The sequence below is a fragment of the Chelonoidis abingdonii genome, chromosome 7, assembly GCF_003597395.2.
Source record: "Chelonoidis abingdonii isolate Lonesome George chromosome 7, CheloAbing_2.0, whole genome shotgun sequence".
NCBI classification, from domain to species: domain Eukaryota; kingdom Metazoa; phylum Chordata; order Testudines; family Testudinidae; genus Chelonoidis; species Chelonoidis abingdonii.
This window is the reverse complement of record NC_133775.1, coordinates 90,144,443-90,158,772: the sequence shown is the minus strand read 5'-3', so window position 1 is coordinate 90,158,772 and position 14,330 is coordinate 90,144,443. Positions and strand designations below refer to the sequence as shown.

General features: G+C 42.7%; 1 protein-coding gene and 1 pseudogene across 6 annotated transcripts in view; one reads left to right on the top strand and one right to left on the bottom strand.

Moving 5' to 3' along the window:
• The window catches only part of UBTD2 (ubiquitin domain containing 2), a 120,616-nt gene that overhangs the window by 69,647 nt on the left and 36,639 nt on the right, over window positions 1–14,330 (bottom strand). The window lies entirely within an intron of this gene.
• On the top strand, window positions 10,735–12,452 carry LOC142047167 (uncharacterized; annotated as a pseudogene).

Below are 14,330 nucleotides of genomic sequence, written 5' to 3'. Positions count from 1 at the left end.
TAGAGAAGGCAGGGGCATGATAGAAACGATCTCATGAGGGGGGAAAAAAGCCTCTCTCTATCAGCAAAAGTTTAATGCAAAAAGTGGTATTTGAATCCATCACTGGCAGTAGCAGTCCTGTCAAAATGGGTCATTTCTCCTGACAGCAGTATGGGAAAGCAATAAAAAACGAGAACTCCTACCCTGGTCAAATACCGCAAGACTAAGTATGTTGTTCAGTGTTTATATGGGAAACAAATGTCCTTCAGCCAAATGTAAGGATGTTTGTGGTTGAAACTAAATATTCTAGATGTGGGGCACAGACATATGATGGGTGAGGTATGCTGTATGCTTGTCTCCTCTGAGCAGTATTCTATGTAAGTCTGTCAGTCAGTCTAGGAGACAAGCACCTATAATGGTGGGAAGATTCCCTTGACATGTTCTTAGGCCTGGTCTACACTGGGGGGGAGAAATTGATTTAAGATCCGCAACTTCAGGTATGAGAATAGCATTGCTGAAGTCAACGTATCTTAGATTGGCTTACTTTGCATCCTCACGGTACAGGATCGACGGATGCCGCTCCCACGTCGACCCCGCTTCTGCCTCTCATCCTGGTGGAGTTCTGGAGTCGACGGGGAGCATGTTCAGGGATCAATGTATCATGTCAAGATGAGATGCGATACACTGATCCCCGATAGATCAATCACTACTTGCCGATCCAGCGGGTAGTGTAGACATACCCTTAGTAAAGCAGCCTTTACATTTCCACTACTGCAGAAGAATCACAAACATCACTGTCTGGTTATGGAGGCAGTACAAGACCTAATCTATCACCCCACCTCTGCATTACAGAAGACAAATTGCCTCTGATCAAAATAAGACTCTGCAATTGCTGTGCCACTGAGGTCCAGGGAATACAGTTTCTGTTTAATAGAGCTGCTAATTATTAGTCTTTAAAAATCTCAGAGCACTGATGGAACAGGAGAAATGTTTATATTTTGTGTTCTACAAATCTACATTTACAAGGGGTGAGGTAAGTGACATTCCCTCAACTTTATTCCACGTGTTTTAGATCTGCAATTTAAATCAGAATATTCGCCATAACCCCTCCCCTTCATACACACAGCTACAATTAGCTACAACAAAGACATTTTTTAACAGGGGACCCACTAAGGTTCTACTGCAGTGCAAAGTACAGGAATAATTAATTTACCAGATTATGAAAGATTAGGAAAACATGAAATAATCTGACTCCCAATGGAATGAAATCAGAACTTTCCCTAAAGCTTCAAACAAACTGAAAATCTTAGTTTCCGGTATCAGTTATATTTTCAAAGAGTGGCTGTTTTATTCCAGGCATGTCCCTTCCCTCCTTAATTCCCTCCACCATAGATATTTCTCTCTCACTCTTGACCAGTGAAAGCTAGATGCTACTTTTAAAACCAAAAACACATGAAAATGGAATGCGCCTTCCATTGCTGATAGAAGGTGGCAGCATAAACATGAATTATCTTCCTTTATAAAAAAAGAAGTGTTTAAATGGCTTTAGAAGATCAAACAGGACTATTTAGGAAGCCTAATTTACTCATTGTCTGTACTGGCACTGCAGAAAGAATTCTATATCCACACATATTCTTTAAAGAATGAAAAAATACACTCAAGGTTACTGGTAGTACATTTATATAGTTGGACTTTACACAGCCAATATAATACCTCTTTTAAACATGAATTCAAAGTGACATTCATGTCTTAGGATCTGGGAATGTTAATTCATTAAAATGAGATATTCGCATGAATTTCAGACAACAAGGTGACATTTCATAATACATGTAGGCACAGCAAATGTTCTTCAGATTAAAAAATAAATCAGGGGAAATGTTTGAGTTGTGACTAAGTCAGATAACAATAAAACCAATGAACAACGAGAATGAAACCATCAGAAAGCCAAAGTAGCTCAGCACGCAGGCTATGCTGTCATTGCAAAACTGATATTCTTTCAAAAGTTTAATTGACCATATACATTTATTGCTCTTAGTTAACATGGGACTAGTGCCATTTGCTTTAAAAGTGCTGACTATCTACCAGATTTTATAACAGCAAAGGTAACTGTTTACAAATCAGACACTGAGTTTGCTGGCAAAGCCCAGATACTAATGTTCCAAGTCTTTGTTGAGCACATGCAGCTAAAAACTAACCGTGACTCAGTCTGGAACAATGGTGACACATGCAGTTCACACCAAACAGATGTGGGTGTTAGGCAGGCAGCAGATTCTGAAATGCTAAAAACGAGCTTGTTAAAACTTAAACTGTTTCCTGAAAAGTGGTTTGCAGACAACATACGAAAATGTATCTCACTGGATAAACTTAAAAGACCAGCGAAATGTGTCATTTTTAAACAAATGGTCAGAGCATCAGATTCTAAAAGGAATCTTACCTCTGGCAAGGAAAGGGCAGTTTGGGTCAATGGATATTTGCTTTAACATTAGCTAGCCTAATCTTTGTTTGCATATAAACCTAACGAATGCTAATTTATCCCACAGGATCTTCTCTCTCCTCCCCCAAACATTAATTATGAAAGTGAGTTAGAGGCACTTCCTGCAACTCTTTAACAGTGCTTTTTCTGCAAATACTGAGTCTTTTCTGCAAACAGTCCAACAGTGTATTACAGCACTGGAATAGGCAATCTATTCGCCACTCCTATGCTCACTTCAGTTTCCCCCACGTTCCCTGGCCCCAAAACTGGTCTGCACTAGATGAGGAGGACAGCATGGAAGATCTGTTTTTTCTGCCTATTGTTACTGCCATTCTAGAACAATTTTATCCTGGCAAGATAGCCCAATCCTTCCTATGTGTGCAGAACAGTTATGATATAGCTACAGACAAAGTGGTGAAGATCTTTTATTAGACCAACTTCTGTTGGCAGAAGAGACAGACAAGCTTTTGAGCTACACAGAGCTCACTGGTCTCGGTCTCTTCCACCAGTAGAAGCTGGTGTAATAAAAGACTCTCTTACCCACTTGTCTCATGTATCCTAGGACCAATACAGCTACCACAACACAGTAAACAACATGATTTAACCAGTGATTATTTTCACGATTTATTTCATTTTTATGTTGAAGTTGGGTCTTATTAAAGGTGTCAAATAGGAAGACTGAAGTCTAGCAGTAGAAGTGACTGGGTTTCAATATATTGAACAGATGTCTATTTCTGCATCTTACTTAAAAAAGTTTGTCCGTCCCTAACATAAGTTCAGGGTGAAGAGGTCAATGTCAAATTTACAAGCATTGGTCAAGATACAGGCTGCTCCACAAAGACATTCATAACGTCAATGTATTATTTGTATAGCACTGCAGTTTCAAGGATGAAAGGTCCTCTTCCCCTGGCAAGCAGGTACCTCTCCTTCTCCCCAGAGACCCCTTGTCATAGAAGCCTTCTTTCAGTGGAGGCTGACCAGATGGGACTCCTCCTCAGCTCTCTCAATGCTGTTCCTAGAACGGTGCGAGGAGTCACTGCAAACACAGGAAACGTGTTCCTTACCCTCCAGGGATTAGCCTGTTCTCTCTTCCGTAATTCCATTTCAAGATGCACCCCTTCCACAAGAATCACACCCAGGTTTTATGTTGCAATTAGGGCATGAATAACAGTGCCCCTGAGAACCACCCCCCATCACTCTCACACATTCTGCACACACAATTATTAAAGCCACTAAAGTCTCATTTAGGACATTTTCCTAATAGAAAATCAATCAAAACTTATTGTCTTTTCTAGCTAATTACCAGGAGTGCTGTGAATTTCCCAGGTTCAGAAAACAGCATGAGGTTAAAAACAGCAAGACAGACACTGGGGAATCTAGAATGCTGACTACGGGGGGGATGCAAGTAAAGATTTATAGTAGGTACATCTGACAATTGCAGATGTGAAATGTTACTCTCTTCCTCCAAGTCTTCTGACTAAAAACTCATACAACTACTATAATATTCTCTTCCACATCTGCATGCATGCACATAAAACCAAAAACATGAATCCTTCTCAACAAAAAATTGTTTTTCAAGTACAAATATCAAACCTTTGGACCCAAATAAAATGATCTCCCATCATGAATATATTAAAAGTGTATGCATCAGACAAATTGTCCTAGAAATAGGATTCACCACCACAGAACGAATCTGTGGTCCATCTAGTTTGCTTTATATTTTGGACAGTGGCGGAGCCTTCAGAAGACTGCAACTGCTTCACTAAATCTTTGTTTCTGGGAAGTTATGGAATCTTATTTTTCAGGAGGACAAACTGTTTCCAGACCTCTGCAGACTATCATGAAGTTTTTTTCCTCACAGTCATCAATTTGAGTTATTCAGTGTAGCTCTCTGCACTATCAACTATGGACTTCTTAATAAATCCATCCAGACTAAAGCCCAAAATAGTCACCTCTGTTTCTTAAGTGAATTTCACAAATTATATGAGTAAAGTTGTTTCATTTTATTAGGATCATGCTTGCTAAGTCAATTTCAATGTGATCTAGTAATTTTCCTACTATGAGACCAGATAAGGGGAAGCAATTGATTCATCTTGACACCGCCCCCCCCCCCACAAATAGCTCATTATTTTGAATACTGTTATCCCATTATCAATGACAGAAATTCAACTCAAACTTCCAACTTTACTTATAGAGCACCAGAGTTGTGAGACACCTTACAATCAAATAAGATAATGTGTCTGCCCCAAGAATTTACTGTTCAATCAAATCATGAACAGACTACTGAAGAAAAGAGGAGCAATTATTCAGTGAAGGGACAGTCATAAGATGTATGCAAAATATATTGATTTTCATCATTAGAAGCAGCATAAGTAGCAGATCCTTAGTTAAGGGCTGCCCAACACATTCCATATCACCACCCCATTTTCAATTGCTTATAATTTTGCTGAATTTTAACCAACTGGGCTCAAATTTTCCATACTCAGTGTCTGCCTCAGGCTGATTTTTTCCCAGAACATTCCAGCAGAAACAGTTTGGTCATTTCTTAGAATGAGGTTAGGGAAAAAACACTTTTTCCCCCACATTAAAATATTCTTAAAACTGTTCACTGAGCAGCTCTAGTCTAGTGACTCCTTTCTTTGAAACAGGAACTTGAAATTTGATAAGGGGGGATGGCTGCCCTGGTGTCACATGCCTTTTGCTGTTCTCCTGAAAAAACACCCATTTTTTCCATGTTGCTTTTTTAAAAACCTAGAAAATTACAAACAAAACCCACATTAAAAGAGCACTAAGGTTTCAAAGTCAAACACTTAATAGTTGGGAAATGTCAGAAGTAAGGTTGACTGGACAAACATAGTCTGGGGCCCTTGTGTGCACGAATTAGGATAGTCTCTAATTATTTGAGGACATTAATTTTTTCTATAAGACCTTTTCCTTTGCTCTGTGCACTGACTGGACAATCCTCACTGAATGGATAGCTATTCAATATATCTTTTGATCCTCAACACTATGTAGCTGTGCTATTTACTTCACATTATCAGACCCTACACTAAATAAAAGTTGATAATTTTCTCCTGATAATTTTTTTTGTGAAGCTCAGCCAGTAGTATCCTAGTTCTTTACAAATATTAATGAATTTACCTTCACACCATCTCCATGAGGTGAGGCAGTACCATCCCTATTTTATGCCTGGGGAATAAAGGCACAGAGATTAAAGCCAAAATGGACAAGTGTCAAATATTTTGGATGCCCAATCTGAGAAGCACATGATTCAATTTTTCACACAGTACTTGGCATTTTATTAGTTACCAGTTAGCAACTGTGAAAAAATGGGACAGAGGTTGGGGAGTAATAGGTGCCTATATAAGAAAAAGTCCCCGAAAATGAGACTGTCCCTTTAAAAATGAGACATCTGGTCACCTACATTTTATTGTACATTACACGTTCAAACCAAATCTCCCACTGACCTCACTTGTAGTTGAGAGCACTCAGCAATGCTACAAATCAGACTGCAGAGGTCTTCAGCTGGGTACCCACAAAATGAAGAACATGAACGAACTTTTTGATTTAGGTGACTTGCCAAGAATCATACAAAAACTCTGTGACAGAGGCAGGAATAAAATCAGTTCCCAGGATGGCATTCAACTACCTACCAGACCATCCTTTTCCTTCCTGCAGTCCCCTGCCTCATACACTATACAACTTCTGGAACAACTTAGGCAGGGGTCTTACAAACAGATTCATTCAATACCCAATGCTATTCACTCCCTGAGTACCATGCATCCTGTGCACAGAATTAAATAAAAATCCTGGCATTTTGTAACTTCAGTGCTATACTTCACAAAGTCGAAATTATTTTATGTTTTTCTCCCCGGGTGCAATATAAACTTCAAAGAACTTCAATGGAGGCTTCATAGAAGCAGTATGTTAAGGCAGGATATGTATGAAAAGGTGATCGGAGGATGTGGGGGGAAAGGTAACCCAGGGACAAACGGTTACAACTGTTAGGAGAGGGCAGGGGTTTGAAGCAGCATTTTGGATGGACTGGTTGGGAGAAGCAGGAAGACCCCAACAGATGAACATTATAGTTGTTAAGATAGGTGACCAAGAAACACAAGGTTATAAGGAATTGAAATGAGAAGGAGCGAGGACAGATTTTAATCAGTGTTCTAGAGGAAGGGACAAGATCCAGTGACTGCCTGGCTGTATAGAAGAGAGTGGAACACATTTGTAAAGCTGGATTTCATGGCACGGAAACCTACTGACCTTGACAGCAATGGAGAATGGAGCTAGTGGAGAGGGTTTGGCAGAGAAAACTAAGTTCAGTTGTTTAAACTGTACACACCCAAGTATAACTGGTAAAATAATCACTGCACCCTCTCTGGGGATAAGTAGGTTAAAAGATAGACGAGAATATTAGCCTGTTCTGACCTATCTTTTCTTGAAGCTAACTTTGCATTAAACACAAATTTGAAACAATTATGAATTTAAATAATGATCAAGAATGTTATTTGAACACAAAATTCTCTTGCTGTTAAATGGAGGAGCAATTACCAACTCAAAGTCCTTTTAGAAAACTGAATTTATTATTCCCAAATTCAACGAGAAATAATCTCAAAGAATTTTTTTTTTTTTTTGCCACTGAATAGAGTTGGAATAAAGACAGACTTATTTTAGAAAGTATTTGTGCCCCATTTTCCCTTACATATTTTGTAAAATTTGAAATATTATCTGGGCTACTATTAATCCTGCCCATTTTCTCAGATCATCCTCAGTTTTAATACCACTACTAAATGAATTACACCACTGTGGTTGAAAAAAAACACAGACTCACTATAGAAATTTGGTTAACAAGAATAAAAGAATTGAGAAATGCAAAGATTTCCCCCCTACGTTATAGGGTGACCAGGTGACCAGGCTCCCTGCTAGCCTCCGCACGGCGTGGCTCCTGGGAAGAAGCTGGCATATCCCGCTTCTGGCTCTCATGCCTAAGCGAGGAGAGGGGAACCCATGGCCTGTGGGCTATTTCTGTGGTTAATTTCATCCAGCCACAAGCGCCAGCTCACCCCACTGCACAAGTAAGTCCTGAGCCTCCACGCCCCCACCCATGAGGCTGGAGCCATGAGTGCCTGCTGTGTGTGGGGGGGGGGGGGGGAAGATGGAGCAAGCAACAGAGGGAGGGGGGATAGAGCGAGCAGGGGTGGGGTCAGGGTGCTCAGTTTTGTGCGAATAGAAAATTGGCAACCTTACTACATTAGGTCAACAGCTTAATTACTTGAGGGGATAATATATAGAGAAAGATCTCACAGAAGTGGAGAACTGGCTGAAAACCTCAGCTGTTCATTTATTCTAACATTAGTTGCCTTTTTAAAAAAAAAAGACTGAATTGTTGTAAACAACTACAGTGTTTAGGGTGGAAGATGTAACTGGACACCACTGAAACACTCTCAGTCTTAACTGTTCTAATGAATTCTTGTTTTTACTGAGGGCCAAGAGGTACTATGTAAGATCAACAGTAGACAGCCTACAGGTACATCTACACTGAAAAATCACAGCTGCTAGTTGACTTGAGTTCGCAGGGCTCGGGCAAACGGACTGTTTATTGTGGTATAGACTTTTGGGCTCAGGCTGCAGCCTGAGCTCTGGGACCCTCCCACCTCGCAGGGTCTTAGATCTCAGACCTGAATGTCTATACCACAATTAAACAGCCCCTTAGCCCAAGCCCTGCGAGCCTGAGTCAGCTGGCACAAGCCAGCCAGAGGTTTTTAATTGCAGTAGAGACATAGCACATGAGACTCAATGAGGTGTTCTTTTCCCTTAGGCTCTCTGGGAAGAGAAAACATGCACATACCAAGAGACTTTCTACTGAGGTCATTATGTTTCAAATGTTATACTTCCCAGTCCACGAGTCGATACATGAATTTAGAAGCTAAATATATGTCTGTGTGTGGGGCAGCTGGGTGGGTGGGGGGCAAGGGAGCAAAGAAGGTAAACAAGATGGCATTCTCTGATGCTAGCTTGAGGGATTCATTCCAATTAATTTGCAATAAAAAGTAAGGCACAAAGTATAAAGACAAATGACAAGATGGGATGAGTTATAAAAGTGAGTATGCCAGGAAATGAAATCACAGAGTGAAATGTTCCAGAGTAATAAACCTCACAAAGGGGAACCACACACAACAAGCTCAGCAAGTACCAGAAATGATTTGGTTTTTTTTAAAGCAAGTCAATGAGATAGACATAGTGGAAGACAATGGACTGTGTGCTTGAATCAAGGCTTGCACTCCCTACAAGATTAGGCTGCCAGACATTGCATGTACTAGTGTTAAATGACGTGTGCAATCTTCACAGAGGAGGGAAATCAATCATCTATGGCATCCTTATGCGGTCAGCCAGCACGGCAAATGGCACTGTGCAATCAAAAAGACAGCTGCTCACCTGTTCTCAGAACTGGGGCACAAAGACAGGCAAGCATCACTATGGAAGTAGGAGGGAAGGATAAGGAATCTCAGTGTTTATCGGGACTTTTCCCCCTTAAAGGCACATTGACTGCATGATAGATCAGTTGTTGGTAGTTGGTGGAAAAAAAAAAGTAAATTATATTGGTAATTATTAACAGCTGGACACAACTAAAAGTCAAATAAGCATGCACCCCTTTCCTCCTCTCCATTCCCCCTTTCCACACACAAGGCCATAAAATCACGGCATAATCAATTTGAAGGTTTATTTCACAGCATGAGAAATAAAGCACAAGGGAAGAGGAGGATGCATAAAAGTGTGGTGGCAAAGAGAGGAAATTGACTCAAGAGTTACCAGTAATTATATTTTATTTTTCATCCTTCACCACCAGAGTCCCCTTGTGAAGCTCTGTCAAAGAAATAAGGCAGCAAGTGAGGGGTATAGAGGATGAAAAGCTGCTTGTAACATTGGACTCGCATTTGGAGGCAATATCAATTCTATAACAAGAAAGCCCACCTGCCAAGAGGAAGCAAGACAGTTATCCATAAAAATGGTAAGGGTCGGTCCCTCTGTACGATCTACCCATCCAGATTTTTATGACAATAACATTTATGGTTCCAAGACATCACAAAAGTAAGTGTTCAGTAGTTAAAGACAAAATAACATGAACTTTTATAAATGCCTTGAATCAAATTTATTACACCAGGACAATAAAAAAAATATCAAAGGGCACAATTCTCCACAATTCTATGGCTCAAATTAAGGGAGGAGCTCAAAAGCCAAGCGGCTTGGATAGAAACTATTGAATTAGTATCAGGAAATACCAATACCATGTTTTCCAGGGGGTGAGTCTATTTATTATTAATTCATAAATTTAAGTTTAAAAAGTATGAGGGTTTTTTCTAGGGCTGCCTGTTTGGCTGCCTGCCTAATGGCAGCACAATGAACAAGACATCTCTAATCTTCTTAACAGAACTCCCAATACAAAGTTCAACTCCTTTCTTCTGAAAGATAGTGACAGTTAGGAAGTGGAACATCTTGCAGACTCACTACATCAAGTTCAGGGCTGACACCCAACTCCTCTGCTCCTTAGTCTTACAAACAACTGCCAATGTATCAGGCATGTTCTCAGCCATGATGGGGAAGAGGATACACTTATGATGCTCCAGCATCCTCTCATCAGCAGTGAAGGAACCATATTAAACTTGTAAGAAACCCTTGCTTTCCCAGCTATATTGTCTGTGTAGCAACACCAGTCTGCATGGATACACTATTCTCAGCATTTCTTCAACCAGCTGCAACAGCAATACGGTGCATTTTCAGCTGTCATTTAATACTACCTACACTAGAGCTTATAAAGTTGCTACCACCGGTAGCACATGCTAGACTGACACTGGGAAAATACTGCAGCAGACAAGACCTTTGAGGAATGCTAGGACAGACTGGTCTACACTATGATTTTAGGTTGAATTTAGCAGCGTTACCTTGATTTAAGCCTGGACCCGTTCATACGACGAAGCCCTTTTTTTCGACTTATACGGCTCTTTAAATCGATTTCTTTACTCCACCTCCGATGAGGGGATTTAGCACTGAAATTGGCCTTGCCGGGTCAAATTTGGGGTAGTGTGGATGCAATTCGATGGTATTGGCCTCCGGGAGCATCCCAGAGTGCTCCACTGTGACCGCTCTGGACATCACTCTCAACTCAGATGCACTGGCCAGGTAGACAGGAAAAGGCCCGCGAACTTCTGAATCTCATTTCCTGTTTGGCCAGTGTAGCAAGGTTCAGGTGAGTGCAGATCTCATCAGCAGAGGTGACCATGATGGAGTCCCAGGATTGCAAAAGAGCTCCAGCGTGGATTGAACAGGAGGTACAGGATTTGCTTGCTGTATGGGGAGACGAATTCGTGCTAGCTGAACTCTGTTCTAGTAAACGAACTGCCAACACATGAGAAAAAGTCTCAAAGGACATGAAGGACAGAGGCCATAACAGGGACGCAGAGCAGTGCTGTGTGAAAATTAAGGAGATAATGCAAGCCTACCAAAAAAACAGAGAGGCAAACGGTCACTCCAGATCAGAGCCCTGAACATGCTGCTTCTATGATGAGCTGCATGCCATGCTAGGGGGTGCAGCCACCACTACCCCAACCCTGTGCTTTGACTCTGTCAATGGAGAATCACGCAACACGGAAGCGGGTTTTGGTATGAGGAAGATGATGAAGAGACTGACGATAGTTCACAGCAAGGAAATGGAGAAACCGGTTTCCCCAACAGCCAAGATATGTTTCTCACCCTGGACCTGGAGCCAGTAACCCCTGAACCCACCCAAGGCGTGTTCCCAGACCCTGAATGTGGAGAAGGGACCTCTGGTGAGTGTACCTTTGTAAGTATTACACGTGGTTTAAAAGCAAGCATGTTTAATAGATTCATTTGCCCTGGCATTCGTGGCCAGTACAGCTACTGGAAAAGTCTGTTAACGTGTACGAGGATGGAGCGGAAATCCTCCAGGGACATCTCCATAAAGCTTTCCTGGATGTAATCCCACAGACTTTGCAAAAGGTTTCTGGGGAGGGCGGCCTTATTCCATCCGCCATGGCAGGAGACTACCATGGCAGGCCAGCAGCACGTAGTTGGGAATCACTGCATAACAAAGCATGGCAGCGTATGGTCCCGGAGTTTGCTGGTATTCAAACAACATCCGTTCTTTATCTCACTGTGTTATCCTCAGGACAGTGATATCATTCATGGTCACCTGGTTGAAATAGGGTGCTTTTATTAAGCGGACATTCAGAGGTGCCCGTTCCTGCTCGGCTATTTGGCTGTGGCTGAACAGAAATGTTCCCCGCTGTTAGCCACGCGATGGGGGGAGGGGTGAAGCGTGAGTGATCTGTCACACCAAGCCGGCAGGCCCTCAATACAAGAGGCAAAATGCAACCCTGTAACGAAAGCACACGTTCTGTGTAATGTGAACAGCAAGGTTTAACGTGAAAGAGTGTACCGGTTCTTTAAAAATGTGTCTTTTTAACTACCACTCTCCCTTTTCCTGCACCAGCTGCAAATGTTTCTCCCTCGCAGAGGCTAGCGAAGATTAGACGGTGAAAAAACACACAGTCAGGATGAAATGTTCTCTGAGCTCCTGCTGTCCTCCCACACTGACACAGCACAGCAGAATGCGTGGAGGCAGACAATGTCAGAGTTCAGGAAGGCACAATATGAACACAAGGAGAGGTGGCGGGCTGAAAAAAGTAAGTGGCGGGCTGATGATGATAGGTGGTGTCAGCTTGCTGGCAGAAGGCAAGAGTCGATGCTCAGGCTGCTGGAAGATCAAACTCATATGCTCCAGCGTATGGTTGAGCTGCAAGAAAGGCAGCAGGAGTACGGACTGCTGCTATAGTCCCTGTGTAACCAACATACCTCCTCCCCAAGTTCCATAGCCTCCTCCCCCAGACGCCCAAGAACATTGTGGGGGGCCTCAGGCCACCCAGCCACTCTACCCCAGAAGATTGCCCAAGCAACAGAAGGCTGGCCTTCAATAAGTTTTAAAGTGCAGTGTAGCCTTGTCCTTCCCTCCTCCCCCACCCCTTCCAGGTTACCTTGGCAGTTATCCCCCTATTTGTGTGATGAATTAATAAAGAACGCATGAATGTGAAGCAACAATGACTTTATTGCCTCTCCAAGCGGTGAGAGGAGGGTGGCTAGCTTACAGGAAGTAGAACCAAGGGGTGGGGGTTTATCAAGGAGAAACAAACAGAACTTTCACACCGTAGCTTGACCAGTCATGAAACTGGTTTTCAAAGCTTCTCTGATGCACACCGTGTCCTCCTGTACTCTTCTAACTGCTCTGGTGTCTGGCTGCACGTAATCAGCAGCCAGATTTGCCTCAACCTCCCACCCCACCATAAAGGTCTCCCCCTTACTCTCTCAGATATCGTGGAGTGCACAGCAAGCAGTAATAACAATGGGAATATTGGTATCGCTGAGGTCTATCCGAGTCAGTAAACTGCGCCAGCGTGCTTTTAAACGTCCAAATGCACATTCTACCACCATTCTGCACTTGCTCAGCCTATAGTTGAACAGCTCCTGACTACTGTCCAGACTGCCTGTGTATGGCTTCATGAGCCATGGTATAAAGGGGTAGGCTTGGTCCCCAAGGATAACTGTAGGCATTTCAACATCCCCAACTGTTATTTTCTGGTCTGGGAAGAAAGTCCCCTTCTGCAGCTTTTGAAACAGACCAGAGTTCCTGAAGACACAAGCGTCATGTACCTTTCCCGACCATCCCACGTTGATGTTGGTGAAACATCCCTTGTGATCCACCAGTGCTTGCAGCAGCATTGAAAAGTACCCCTTGTGGTTTATGTTCTCGCTGGCTTGGTGCGCCGGTGCCAAGATAGGGATATGGGTTCTGTCTATCGCCCTACCACAGTTAGGGAATCCCATTTCAGCAAAGCCATCCACTATGACCTGCACATTTCCCAGAGTCACTATCCTTGATATCAGCAGCTCTTTGATTGCATTGACTACTTGGATCACAGCAGCCCCCACAGTAGATTTGCCCATTCCAAATTGATGTCTGACTGACCGGTAGCTGTCTGGCGTTGCAAGCTTCCACAGGGCTATCGCCACTCGCTTCTCAACTGTGAGAGTTGCTCTCATTTTGGTATTCTGGTGCTTCAGGGGAGGGGAAAGCAAGTCACAAAGTTCCATGAAATTGCCCTTACACATACAAAAATTTTGCAGCCACTGGGAATCATCCCAGACCTATAACACTATACAGTCCCATTAGTCGGCGCTTGTTTCCTGGGCCCAGAATTGGCATTCCACAGCATGAACCTGCCCCATTAACACCATGATGTGCACACTGCTAGGGCCTGTACTTTGTGAGAAGTCTGCGTCCATGCTTATGTCCTCACCACTCTCGTCACCGCGCTGCCACCACCACATCATCTGGTTTTGCTTTGTCAGGTTCTGATTCTGCATATACTCCAGGATAGCATGCATGGTGTTTACAGTGCTCATAATTGTCGCGGTGATCTGAGTGGGCTCTATGATCCCGGTGCTATGGCGTCTGGGCTGAAAAAAGGTGTGAAACGATTTTCTGCTCTGATGGAGGGAGGGGCGACTGACGACATAGCTTATAGGGAATTAAAATCCACAAAGGGGGTGGCTTTGCATCAAAGAGAAACACAAACAACTGTCACACAGAATGGTCCCCTCAAGGATTGAACTCAAAACCCTGGGTTTAGCAGGCTGTTGATTTCACGGAGGGAGGAAGCAAATGAATATAAAACAAACTGGGTCTATTTCTTGTTTTGAGACACTCCATTTATCTTTTACATTTTAGGCTGGCAGCAAATGGTGTAGTTCGACTGCTAGCTGCCATCATCTGCTGGGTACTTGGCAGAAAATGCTGCATTAT